Raw genomic sequence first — 14542 nt, 5'->3', positions numbered from 1 at the left:
GAGTCTAGAATTGAGGATAAAATTTGATTTTCAACTGCAATTCTTTCGAAATGCGATGCAAAAATTGTGGTAAAACAAATCATATATGTTGATCAAAAATAAATTATCAAAACGAAGTTTGAAAGCGCTGTGAAAGTTTAGAACCATAGAAAAATATAGCAGCAGACTTTCCATACTGCCCCTTCATCTGCGTGTTTCACTCTCGTTTTATTGATGCTAAGAATAAAACAAATTTTAATTAAATTCTTCCGAATAAAAATCAATAATGGTGTTGTTGCCACCTTTACCAACACTTTCTTGAAATTATGCCAGAGTAGTGGCATAATAAAGTATACCATCGCCGATACGCGGCGCTACTTGTTCTCGAGAAAAAAGTGATACAACTTGTTTTTGACAGTTGGACTTCTATTCTATGGTTTCTGTCAAACTTTAAATTGTTTGCATATTTTATCACAAAATGTGTGTGTGTGAATACTTTTTTACACCGAATCGATTCAGTGCATTTATGATTCTCTTACCGGACAATGGCAGCGGAGGAAGTTTCCTTGTCAAAACGTTTTCTTTTCTACAGCTCTCGACTACTGTTGCTGATTTCGTGCTACATTCACTTTGTTTTGCTTGGCAATCGTGAACAATTTTTCTGCTACGTAGATATTGATGCTGTTTATTCATACGGAAAATGTTGCATATTTTTTGCTTCAAATTGAATGAAAAATAATTCTTTTTACTGTTGCATCCACAGGCAATGTTGGAGATCGATCTTCGTTTATTATCTTGATCGTTACCTGCAGCGGAGGGCTGAGGTTTCTTCTTTTCTATTTGCTTTCGGGAATCCTTTGTTTGACATAGAGGAGTTTGGTGTCGTTTTGGTTGTTTTTTTGGTATGTTACCTGCAAAAAAAAAATTTTTTTACTAAATTAATTAGTTGTCGCGGCGAAAGAAATTGGGAATAAAGCCATTTGGCATAATGCCGTTTGGCATAACGCCATTTGGCATAATGCCGTTTGGCATAATGCCGTTTGGCATAATGGACGTTTGGCATAACGGTCATTTAGCATCATGGCCGCGGCGAAAGAAATTTGGCATAAGGCCATTTGGCATAATGCCGTTTAGCATAACGCCGTTTGGCATAATGCCGTTTGGCATAATGGACGTTTGGCATAATGGACGTTTGGCATAACGGTCATTTGGCATAATGGCCATTTGGCATAATGGTCATTTGGCATAATGATGTTAAAATTTCAAAATAAAGTTAATATTGGAATTGCTTCAAGAAGACCATATTAGGTTGTGATAACTGCCGGCGAAAGCTGATTTTTTTTTATTTTATTTTTTTTTATTTGAAAACTGCTGGCTATGGGTGCCCAGAACTTGAAACTTTTGTTCAAAACGTTGCTCCACTTGCTGAATATTGTTCCCAGGGCTATTTTAAGCCATTGAGCCAAATATGTTCGACATTTACCCATCGATATTCCAGGTTAAAGATTGTATGGAAAAATAGGGAACAAAATATGCTAGATTTAAAAACATTTTTTTCTACGATTTTATCAATATTCTCAAATATTAGATTCTCATTTGAATTCTCCAGTAAATATCAAAAATAACCTATAAGCAATGGGTTACCTATGTAGTGATGACCTTTTGAAAATTTAATCTGGAATTTTAAGGCTCTTCAACTTTGTCATACAAGTAGAATTTTCTTTTTTATGTTGTATTTTCCTTTCTTTAAAGAAGGAGGGGATTGGATCTAACCCAAAAAAGCTGCGGGTTATTTCTCTGAACTCTCAACTGCTGACTCAAGGTTAATATTTCCTTTAAAGAAAGGGACACTTTCTAGACTTGCGACAACTGCACAGAAAAAAAGTTGAATTTTGGAAGGTTGAAAATTTGGTTGGTTGAATATTACCTCTTTTTTGAGTAATATTACCTATAAAATGTGTAAAAATGTGAACCTGGTGAATATTCATCAGAAACTGATGAATATTCACCAATTTCTAATGTAAAATTAATCATTTTTTGTCACCATTTCATTTTTTTTCTGTGTACTGAAAAAAGTTGAATTTTCCTTCTTAAGGTAATTTTTTTTCATTAAACAGGGGAAAATGCGCTTCAGCTGTGGTCACAACTCAAGCGAGTTTTCCCTTCTTTTAAAAAGTATTCACCAGTCAAAAAGTTTTCCCTTCTTTAAACAAATGGTTAAATTCAACTTGTGTCAGCACTTATCACAAGTAAAGAGAATTTTCCATTATTTAAAGAAGGGAAAAAGGTCACTGAATCGTGATGACTACTGACACAAGTTTAATTTTCCCTTCTTCAAATAATGGAAAATTATCTTTACTTGTGATTACTACTAACACGAGTTGAATTATCCCTATATGTTTGAATTTTCTCTTCAATGAGTATCGTGCAAGCAGTGGTGATGGGAAGATGGATTTTTGTGGTGTTCTCTTTGTGCTGTGTTCGTGTTCATGTTCGAGTCATGCATGCAGTGGAGGGTCATTGTGGTAATTGATATTATTGCGCGTCAGTATCGTGCAAGCAGTGGTGATGGGAAGATGGATTTTTGTGGTGTTCTCTTTGTGCTGTGTTCGTGTTCGTTTTCATGTTCGAGTCATGCATGCAGTGGGGGGTCATTGTGGTAATTAATATTATTGCGCGTCAGTATCGTGTGGGCAGCAGGGTCAGGAAGATGATTTTATTGTTGTGTTCGTTTTGTAATGTATTTGTATTAAAATCTAGCATGACTTTTTGTGGTGATGGTATTGTTTTGGTGGTGGTGGTGATGGTGTTAAAAAAACAAACGTTCAATTTACTAACATTGAGTCCAAAACCTCCCTACAAACATCTATACCACTAGGTGACGTAGAGATCTCTGCGCATTCTAGATAGATGTTTACTAACATACCTTCCAATCCCCGAGGTTAGCAAGGTACCGGCCAGGAGCCCCTTATCTTACTGGATAGTATTACAATTACACGCTCATCTAAAGAGGAAAACATGGTATCTCCCGTGTTGGAATATTGTAACCGGATGAGAGTCTAGTGCTATCATACGTTTAATTATAGTTAAACAGCAAGATAAGCGTTGTGCAGCCATCCGGAATTGTGCGACCTTTATTGCTAATGCTAATGCTAATGTTTGAATTTTCTCTTCAATCAAGAAGGGAAAATTCTCTTGACTTGTGATAACTGCTGACACAAGTTGAATTTACCTTTCTTTAAAGAAGTGAAAAATTTCTTTGACTTGAGATAACTACTAACATGAGTTTAATTTTCCCTTCTTTAAAGAAGGGAAAACTCTCTTGTCTGGTGATATAGCTGAATATTTTTTTAAAGAAGGGAAAACTCGCTTGAGTTGTAACCACAGCTGAAGCGCATTATCCCCATTTTAATGAAGAAAATTTAACTTTTTTCAGCAGTTGTCCCTTTCATTAAAGGAAATATAAACCTTGAGTCAGCAGTTGAGAGTTTAGAAAAAAAAATACCCGCAGCTTTTTTTTGGGTTAGATCCAAAGCTGAAGACGATGAATTAATATGTTCCTACGTATATGACAAAGTGGAATGATTTACATTTCAAATAAAAATCTCACTTTTCTGTACATATTTGAATGGAAGTGGAGTTCTGACAACACTGCCCCCGTGACCGGTCACGTTTGTTTCGCGTCTAAGGTTTAGATTGTGAAAAACTGGAATTTCGTTGCATTTCTGAGCTGAAAAAGTGAAATAATGTTTCTGAAGTTTAAATACCACAGAAAGTGAATCGTTTTGATTGGAATTTGAGTATTTTCGTAAATTTAAGTGATTAGAGCTACGCCCTCCGGCTCTGACATTTTTCATGTTGCTTTCGGTGAAGTGTGTTGGTGTATTGGTGTTGTCGCGGGTTTTGCGATGACGTGACGTTTTGCGGATCAGTGGGGGAGAGTGAGAGAGGAGATGTTGTTTTCTGCCTTAATGATAGAGGACAGTGGGAGCCAGGATTGAAAAAGATGGAAAACCTGCTGTTTGTGAAGAAATCAATGCCTGAGCTAAAATTGTGAAAAATTTAAGTGAATTTGGGTTGTGTATCTGGTGTGCCTCAGCTTTGAATTGCGGTGCTGTTCATTTTTGTGGTACTTCCTGGCGAGAAATTATTAGCGATGGAGGGGGGGGGGGGGGGGGAGAGTGGAGACTGTGTTTGGGTGAAAGATTCAACAGCATGTTGGAGTGAGCGAGACCGATAAAGTACTCGTTTATAAACCATTGACGCCGTGGAGCAGGCTGAACCTCGCAAGCTTATGGAGATGGCTCACATCTTCTCCGCTTACCCTGGCCACCCTCCATTGTGTGGCCGGGAGCATGATGCCAGGGATTGTCCAGAGAAACTACGCAACTCGGGTGAGATCTTTCCACAAATATCCTTTCTCTCTTTTTATTGTTCGCACTCTGCCAATTTTCTCGCGCCGGGATCACGCTCATCGTCATGACGGTGTGAGCGAGACAAACGAAACATTCGGAGCAGACAGGCTGTCAAAAGTGAACAGTAACGGCAGTTTGATGTAATTCGGTTTTCTACATACTTTACACAGAAAAAAATCAATTCTCGAAACCGTGAAGTCAGTTCACGATTATGAGAACCACGAAGGAATATATTCACGTTTATGGTGCAAATGCACCATACTCATGAATAAATTCCTTCGTGGATCTCACATTCGTGAACTTAATTCACGATTACGGGAATTGATTTTTTTCTGTGTAGAGGCCCGCATAGAAAAAAACCGTTTGAAAATCATTTGTTAAATATTCAATCAACATTTTACCAAATTGTATACCCACTATTTGGTAAATCATTTTTTTAATTCCTCACCGTCTCTCAAATAGTGAACTATTCCCCATATATGTTGTTAGCAATATTCACTATTTGATTTTTTCTTCTAGCGACACTATGTCAAATGTTTTTTGAAAGTTCATTTTTGCGTATAAATTTTAGGGATTTCACCATTTCTCAAATATTATTTTTATGGTTTTAAATAGTTATTTGAGTGATTTTTCATGGCGCGTTACATTTTGGGAAATAGTTGTAACAACTCGAATTAATATCAATTTTTCAAGGGTTTTCGGGTTTTTTTTTAGCAAAAAAACAGTACAGTTTTTTTTAAATTTATTTTGTCATTTTAGTAGTACAATGATCGAATAATCCTAAGCTAAAAAAGGGAGTTCCTTTTAACAGGTGTTTAATTCAGGGAAGAAGAGGTATTGCGTGTGTCTAAATTCAGGTTTGGCTTGTTAAAAAAATAAGGCATTTCTAATTCTAAACTCAATAAATCTCAAGGAAACTTTCGCTACAGCAGGAGGTTGATCAAAGTCGTACGCGTACGACAAAGTCGTACGAAATTGCTTGCGAAAGGAAACGGCGCAGCTGTATCACGCCGGTTATCTGTAGTTTGTGGGACCGCTGGTTGATGAGAGCGTGTCGCACCCTGATGATCTTGTCGCACTTGACGAAATTCAAGTTCAGTTCAAAGCAGGCTTCAGGTACAAACCTTGAAAAAACAAAACAAAATAAACCACAATGTATTTATTTACAATATAATATTCAAGTCCCTTGGTGATATTCCACTCTACGTTGAATAAATTACATCCTCGATACAAAATCTGTAAATAAATCGAGTTTCACATTTTAAATGGGAGAATTTTGAGAACATAATTTGAAAGCGCAAATCAAACAGAGTACTTCTGATTTATCCGATGGACAAAGAACGAGCTTGACATAAAAAAGCAAATACAGTCGACTCTCTGGCTATCGATCTTCTCGATATCAATATTGCTCCTGCTGTCAATAAATTTTTCAGTCCCTTCAAGAAGCTTGCCTTGATTTTTCGTTCTATAATTTGATAACTCCCGCTCTCGACGGTCCCTTCAAAATCGACAACGAGAGAGTCCACTGTAGGAATAAAAAATAAAACTTCTCGACATACTGGTATACATTCTTTGTAATGTTTCCACTTAGGCCGAAGACTCTCGGGCAGCATTGGTTTTATTGCCAGCTCCGTCAACAGAATATCAACTGCGGCTTGGCCGCTCGAAAAGATTTGAATTTTGCTATAGAAAAAAAATCCGTCCCAAACTTTACCTTTGTAGGGAGAATTAGGATTCTTCTCCTACATAGAAACCTAGATTGATATCCGGATTTCAGTCCTGTGAAATAGAAAAAGAAATCACAAGTATCGATTCCGAGAGGTAAATTTTACAAATCAGGAGCAACATATGAAAAGGGGCAGCTGGGGTCGGAATCGCAAATCTGGAAAGGTACTTTTCGTCGAAATCTGAAAAAAAACATGTTTGTTTGCATTAAAATTTATTAAAAGTTTGCGTGATTTTCCGGTTGATTTGTTTTGGTTGATTCAAAGGTCAGTTCTTGAAAGTAAACAAACCTGCTGGAGTTTCACGTAGCACCCTAGAAGCAGACACTTCTGAAAACAAACGATCCGGAAAACCACTCAATTGTCTCCTTTGTGTTGTTTTTCCTCCTCGGCGGCTTCGATCCCGCTGGACGGAAGGATGGAACTTTTTTTTCTAGCTGCTCACGGATGTAAACAAACGCAGCCAATACTTGCTGTGAGGATGGAAGGCAGTTCTTTTTACACTCACTTTTGAAAACACAACACACGAACGCGAAAATAGTGAAGATGCTAATAAACAATCGCGAACCGCGACGACCACGACGAAACGCACCAAAACAAGAGGAGTTTTGACTTGTCAATTTCCAGCGCAGACTTCTTTTGTTTGTCGCCGCGCGCGACGGGAGAAAACAGAAATATAAATACAAGAGAGAGAGAGCGCGCGCTTTGTGGACTAGCCACACAAGTTTTTTGCTGTAAAATACACAAGTTTTTTGCTGTAAAATACAAAACAAAATGCTAAATTCCGTATTTTTAATTTAATATCATTTTGAAAAGTTACTGAGATATAACAAAAAAAACATCGTTTTCAAATAAATTTAGCTACTTTAATGATCTTTTTCAATTTCAAGCTGTGAGTTTATCAAAAACGGAACGTTATAAAAAAAAATACTCACTCTCTCTCTCTTAACATGACCCTGCGTAAATGCTGCACCATGTCCTGTCGCGTCAGCGCGTCGTACAGTTCGTCCGCCCGGCATCGGAACTGCTCATTATGCTGTACTCCACTTTCGATTCCCTTGATCCCAAACAGGTAAGCTGAGGCGCTTCGTACACAGCCGTTTGGGACTTGGACATCACCATGTCTTGCAGCATAGGCACCGCGTCCGAAATGATTTCTGCGAAACGGATCGAATCCTCCAGGAAATTGACCTCGTTTCCTTCTTCTGGAACTCCTCGTTCAGCTTCGGGCCGTGCCGGGTCTTGACGTAGTACACTTTCAAGAACATCATGTAGAACACGCACTGCTGTTCGGTTTTCTTGAGCGCCGCGTCCTGCTATACCATCTTGTTGCGAATTTCCTGCGGCTGGCAGTCTTCCGTCCCATACTGCCTGCAAAGTTCCGCCAGGGAGAGCTTAGCGGAGAACGGATTATGCTCGAGGGAGGTTTTGATCAACGCGATCGAGTTCTTGCGCACCAGTGACTTGTCCTCGAGCCGTTCGACGGTACCTTCTAGCACCTGGTGCTGCCAGCTAAGTGGAACCGCGTTCTGGCCCTGGATGCAGTGCCTAATCTGAAGCACCTTCGAGCGAACATGGGCCGAAACGTCCATCGTGTGGTTGAACAAATCATGCAGGAAGTCATCGCGCGTTTCCTTCAGCTCATCGGCCAGTTCCTCCTAGGTAAGCTCAGTCACGATGGCTTTGCCCATGATCTGCAGGACACAGTTGTGCACCACGTAAGATTCCAGGTTCCTCAGTTCGTCGCTCATCGTGGACAAATGTGGAATGATAAGCTTCGCATCGAGCATTCCCAGCTCCAGCAACTGGCTCATGTGCTTTGCCGTTTGGCTGTCGGTCGTGTCCACGTTGAGCCGCTCGACCAGTTCCTTGATCAACACCAGGTAGATCGAAGCGATGCAAACTCTTCGTACAGCAGCATCACGCCGCCAGCGATCGGCGCAATGGTGCTCCATAATCTGCAAGATTCGCACCGGATTACGCTGAAAACGAAAGATGTGTGATGATCTCAAAATAATTAAACGAAACATGTTCCAACTTACTCAACAAACGATTCCTCGCAAAACCGGCGGAGCTTCTCCAACGGCAGTTGAAACAGATTGTACAGCACCTCATCTTTCGTTGTCCTTCAGCGCCGGCACCCGGTCCGCCCGCGGCAGTTCCGACTGAACCAGCTCATCCAAAACATTCGTCCCGAACCGGAAAATCTCAATAAACAGCAGATTGCACGCGCGAAACAGGGTCCGGAATCGGCCACCACAATTATTTTGCACCTCCATTTGCAGCAGCGACAACTTTTTGTTTTGACGGTTTTGACAGATGTTCAAATGGGGGTTCGGCCATTTATGTCGATCATGTCGATTGATTAATTAAGTCGATCTATATTATGCAATGTTGGATACAAGTGGAATGCATTAAAACTTGGATGCAACCAACGACATTGAAACCATTGAAACGCATGAAACTTTTTTTTGAAAATGCAGCCCAAGCAAATTGGGTACTAAAGCCCTATGTCCATTTTTATGTACAACGGTAAAAAACACGATTAAAACCATTTCTGATCACTTTTTTTTTCATTTTAATGCAAAAAAAAAATATTGTCATTTTAATGCAAAAAAAAATATTGGTCCCCTTGGAACGAGCTGTCAAGTAGGACCTTTTCTGTCAAGAAGGGCCGTGAAGTTAATTTTTAAAAATTGAATTAAAAATCCATTTTAAATCCTTTGAGGTCGTTCAAAAGGTCATTGTACTCAGAAAAATAAGCTTTATCGTAGTGAACAATAATATCACAAATTTAAGCTTAATTTTAGGACCCAATTGTTGAGAATTGGTTTTGTTAAAAATAATTAAACTAAAAAATAAGGCCATGTAGTTGATTGTTGATGTCACCAACAAATTTTGGCCAGAGTAGGATGCTATGAAACTATGTTTTTTCAACTAAAATCATGTTTATACTTCATGTAGATTAAATAAAAAAAACATGGTATAATATATCAATTTCTAATTTTGTACAAACAGCTTCTTTAAAAAGAATTTTGATTAAAATCAAAAAAATATTTATGCATCAATATAGTTTATCTGAAAAGGTCCTATGTACACAAACAACGTGTTAAACGAGGTGTAACACTAAAATTTTACATGTTGTTCTCTAAAATCATAAGATCTGTCAAATATTTAATTCATAATCAGGAATATGATCAAATTCTTGCAGCATTTAAAATTTAAATTAACAATTTTTCAAATACTGACTATTTGTGAAAACATAACTCCATATTTTTGAACCAACAATTTGACAAATCGTCACCATTTCCTAAAAGGTAATTTAATGTTTCTATATGGTCACTAAATCATCCTCGTTCATCCGGGGGCGGTTATACAGTCTTTTAAATTCGTGATTTTTTATTCGGAAAAGTAAAGTGTTCGGTGCTATGTTTTAAAAGTTAGATTTGAACTTAGGTATTTTTATCGTAGCGTAACTCATCAACTTCGAGTTTGTTTTATGTTCTTGGATAGTTCACATCGTGGATTAGAGTTTATAGCGTAATTAGTCCATGATTGCAACCTCAAAACTAACGTCGTCATATATTTCAACTAAACTAAACTGCTTAAACAAAACAAAACATTAAAAACTTGTTGAAGTACATTTTAAAATGCCATAAAATAACAATATCAAATTAAAATTTAAACAAACATAAACACTACAACCAATAAACATAACGATAAGTTAAGAATTCATTCTTAGTGCCTAATAATAAATAGCCTGATATACGAATTTAAATTTGTTATGCTAAATCTAGGGGTCGGACAACTCCGTCAATAGGCTAACAATAGTTGGTTAACATATTTATATTTCGTCATTATATTAACGCGACCTTACCTTGTATTATGGAACCTTGATCCAAGAACGTTGTCAGGTTCAAATGTCAAAATAAACGTAAACACAACACAAGCACCAGACACAGGGAGTGATTTATTTTCTTCCACCTGAATCTACGGAAATTTTTACCATCCGCGGTGCTCGAGAACAACCTGGAATGTTCCAGCGGTGCTGATTTACCGTAAAGTGCAAACTCTTGCGTAGGATTTTGATGCCCTGGAGCCGGGAGATCATGGAGGTTCATCACTAGAAGAACCACAAAGTCTACGTCACGAATCTGCACCTCTGTAACGAACATTATCCAACTGGACGGTGCCATCAAGTTCTACCGCGGTGGAAACATCAACCACTCAATCTTCCGGAAAGACTTCTCGCTCGCGACCAGTCGGATTCGTTGGTCATGCTGAAGAATGGCCTCGAGCGGGACTTGTATGGGCTGGAGATTATCAAGAAGTAGACGAAGGCCGCTGCCGTGGCCGTCGAGGGTTTGAGTTGGGCTACAAGAAGAAGACATCTCTTTTGTTATTGCCTGCCCAAACTAGGACCCGCTGGAGGCCACCACTATTCGGAACCGACATGGTGGCCCAACTTCGCCGATTCCATCTGGGACGTGGGCAACTTGAAAGATGTCTCCGAGCGGTTCATGTTTTGGAGCGTGGAAACGCAATCATTTGGTTTAAATTGTTATTGTACTATAAGACTGTCTGCAGCTCGAAGTTTTATAATTGTTTCAAATTGCGAGCAGTTTTAATTTTTTAGAACTGGCGGAAATGAAACTAGAACACGGTGCTCGCAACGCGCTGATCTAAATGTTGTTTCAAAAAATGCTTTTAATTGTGTGCGTATGATTATCAACACATCATCATAGTGTGTGTGTAAGAATACGTGGATATCTCTATATATCTGATTTTTTTGAAACTGAGTTCTATTCCAGTTCCAAATCGTCTCACGTTTGAAACAAACTCGTCGAGCAGTTTTATTCCTGTTTCAAAATACTGCTCGAAAAATAAAACTGCAACTCCGCGTTGCGGGTGGTCTGTTTCAGTTCTATTTGAAAAATGAAACAGCTAGAACAAAGTAGAGCCGCGTTGCAACCAGTCTAAGGGTGCCTACAGAGTGGACGCTACAAGCGATGCTACAAGCGACGCGACTAATTTGACAGGCGAAGCGACTACGCGCGACTCATTTGCGGCCAGCAGAAATCGCTCGCCTATTCAGAGTAGAAGCGATTTTTCGCTGCGCTACAAGCGACGAACAAGCAACTGTCAAATTGGTCGCGCGACCGACCTGTGCAAACCGAGGTCAGTCGCCTGCAAATCAAGCGATTTAAATTGATTCTGATGTTTTGTTCAGCTTTCGCTATTAAAATTTCAAATAAAATGGGCAGTAGAATTGTTTGATGCAATCTCGGATGCAATAAATAAAGTACATTTAATTAAAAAATTGCAAAATGGTTCGAAATGAATTTTAAATTGTAAATAAAAAATAAAAATAAATATTTCAATATACAACCTGAAATCAAAATTTGTATGATTTAGGTCAACAAATTTGCAAAATATGATATCAGAAATGGTCCTTCAAATAATATGGTGGCCACTGGCCACTCTGGAATCGGTTCTGAATGTCCTCCGGGGAACCACCGAAGTGGCCAATATCTGATCAGAGCAAAACCAGTCAATATTGGTATCGAAATTTTTCATTTTGGAAGGACATCTCAAAAATGGTCCACCAAAATAATTTGGTGGCCACTGGCCACTCCGGAACCGGTTCTGAATGTCCTCCGGGGAACCACCGAAGTGGCCAATATCTGATCAGAGCAAAACCAGTCAATATTGGTATCGAAATTCTTCATTTTGGAAGGACATCTCAAAAATGGTCCACCAAAATAATTTGGTGGCCACTGGCCACTCCGGAACCGGTTCTGAATGTCCTCCGGGTGACCACCGATGTGGCCAATATCTGATCAGAGCAAAACCAGTCAATATTGGTATCGAAATTTTTCATTTTGGAAGGACATCTCAAAAATGGTCCACCAAAATAATTTGGTGGCCACTGGCCACTCCGGAACCGGTTCTGAATGTCCTCCGGGGAACCACCGAAGTGGCCAATATCTGATCAGAGCAAAACCAGTCAATATTGGCATCGAAATTCTTCATTTTGGAAGGACATCTCAAAAATGGTCCACCAAAATAATTTGGTGGCCACTGGCCACTCCGGAACCGGTTCTAAATGTCCTCCGGGGAACCACCGAAGTGGCCAATATCTGATCAGAAGAAAACTAGTCAATGTTGGTATCAAAATTCTTCATTTTGGAAGGACATCTCAAAAATGGTCCACCAAAATAATTTGGTGGCCACTGGCCACTCCGGAACCGGTTCTAAATGTCCTCCGGGGAACCACCGAAGTGGCCAATATCTGATCAGAAGAAAACTAGTCAATGTTGATATCAAAATTCTTGGCCAATATCTGATCAGAGCAAAACCAGTCAATATTGGTATCGAAATTCTTCATTTTGGCCACTCCGGAACCGGTTCTGAATGTCCTCCGGGGAACCACCGAAGTGGCCAATATCTGATCAGAGCAAAATCAGTCAATATTGGTATCAAAATTCTTCATTTTGGAAGGACGTCTAAAAAATGGTCCACCGAAATAATTTGGTGGCCACTGGCCACTCCGGAACTGGTTCTCCGGAACAACCGAAGTGGCCAATATCTGATCAGGGCAAAACCTGTCAATATAGGTATCGAAATTCTTCATTTTGGAAGGACATCTCGGAAATGGTCCATGGCGTTCATAAGGAAAATGTACTTGGATGACAATCAACCATTTGAACTTTAATAAAATGGGGTTGCAGAATTTGAATTTGTTCAAAGTAACAAAATACAAAAAAAAAACAAAACAAAAATTTGATACGATTATCGGAAGTCCACATAGAACCCCAAAGTCCCATAGAAACCTTCGGATAATCGAGGCTGGACTGCATAACTTTGTCAAAGAAATCGTATCGATCAGAACACTTTTCAGTAAGCGTCTTTTGAATTTGTATTTTGAAAACATTTTTGTATGGACATTGGACACAATGCAAAATCTTGATTCATTGGTAAAAATGAAGGACTAATATGATAATGTAGTAAGCAATTCAGGTGAAGCCGTCACTAATTCTCAAGGAAAACAGATCATCATTCTAAAATTCTATAGAATTTTAAAACCTGAAATTTGAAAAATCTAAACATTTGAAATTCTTAAATTCTTAAATTCTTAAGGGTGCACAGCAACGAAGGAAGTTGTTGTCTTCTTATACCAAAATTGTCAAACTTACGGACCCAATCCTGCAACTACGGGATTGTAAAATTAATGAAACTTTGCTGTAAATTGCTTGGTGGACAGTACTTTAGGGGATGAATATAAAAATATTTCGATAGTACCCGTAGTTTTGAAGATACTAAAATGTCTGTAACAAAAATCTGGGTGCTAAAGCTCTGGTTGATGTGTACCGTTAAATTCTTAAATTCTTAAATTCTTAAATTCTTAAATTCTTAAATTCTTAAATTCTTAAATTCTTAAATTCTTAAATTCTTAAATTCTTAAATTCTTAAATTCTTAAATTCTTAAATTCTTAAATTCTTAAATTCTTAAATTCTTAAATTCTTAAATTCTTAAATTCTTAAATTCTTAAATTCTTAAATTCTTAAATTCTTAAATTCTTAAATTCTTAAATTCTTAAATTCTTAAATTCTTAAATTCTTAAATTCTTAAATTCTTAAATTCTTAAATTCTTAAATTCTTAAATTCTTAAATTCTTAAATTCTTAAATTCTTAAATTCTTAAATTCTTAAATTCTTAAATTCTTAAATTCTTAAATTCTTAAATTCTTAAATTCTTAAATTCTTAAATTCTTAAATTCTTAAATTCTTAAATTCTTAAATTCTTAAATTCTTAAATTCTTAAATTCTTAAATTCTTAAATTCTTAAATTCTTAAATTCTTAAATTCTTAAATTCTTAAATTCTTAAATTCTTAAATTCTTAAATTCTTAAATTCTTAAATTCTTAAATTCTTAAATTCTTAAATTCTTAAATTCTTAAATTCTTAAATTCTTAAATTCTTAAATTCTTAAATTCTTAAATTCTTAAATTCTTAAATTCTTAAATTCTTAAATTCTTAAATTCTTAAATTCTTAAATTCTTAAATTCTTAAATTCTTAAATTCTTAAATTCTTAAATTCTTAAATTCTTAAATTCTTAAATTCTTAAATTCTTAAATTCTTAAATTCTTAAATTCTTAAATTCTTAAATTCTTAAATTCTTAAATTCTTAAATTCTTAAATTCTTAAATTCTTAAATTCTTAAATTCTTAAATTCTTAAATTCTTAAATTCTTAAATTCTTAAATTCTTAAATTCTTAAATTCTTAAATTCTTAAATTCTTAAATTCTTAAATTCTTAAATTCTTAAATTCTTAAATTCTTAAATTCTTAAATTCTTAAATTCTTAAATTCTTAAATTCTTAAATTCTTAAATTCTTAAATTCTTAAATTCTTAAATTCTTA

At 36.9% G+C, this 14542-nt stretch overlaps 1 pseudogene; it reads right to left on the bottom strand.

The window, feature by feature from the left end:
• Positions 1–851: 851 nt before the first annotated feature.
• On the bottom strand, positions 852–13629 carry LOC128092522 (condensin complex subunit 1-like; annotated as a pseudogene).
• Between the last annotated feature and the right edge of the window lie 913 nt (positions 13630–14542).

Source organism: Culex pipiens, chromosome 1 (genome assembly GCF_016801865.2).
Source record: "Culex pipiens pallens isolate TS chromosome 1, TS_CPP_V2, whole genome shotgun sequence".
In the NCBI taxonomy this organism is placed as follows: Eukaryota; Metazoa; Arthropoda; class Insecta; order Diptera; family Culicidae; genus Culex; species Culex pipiens.
Note: the sequence above shows the minus strand (reverse complement) of the source record. Positions and strands in the feature narration are given on the sequence as shown.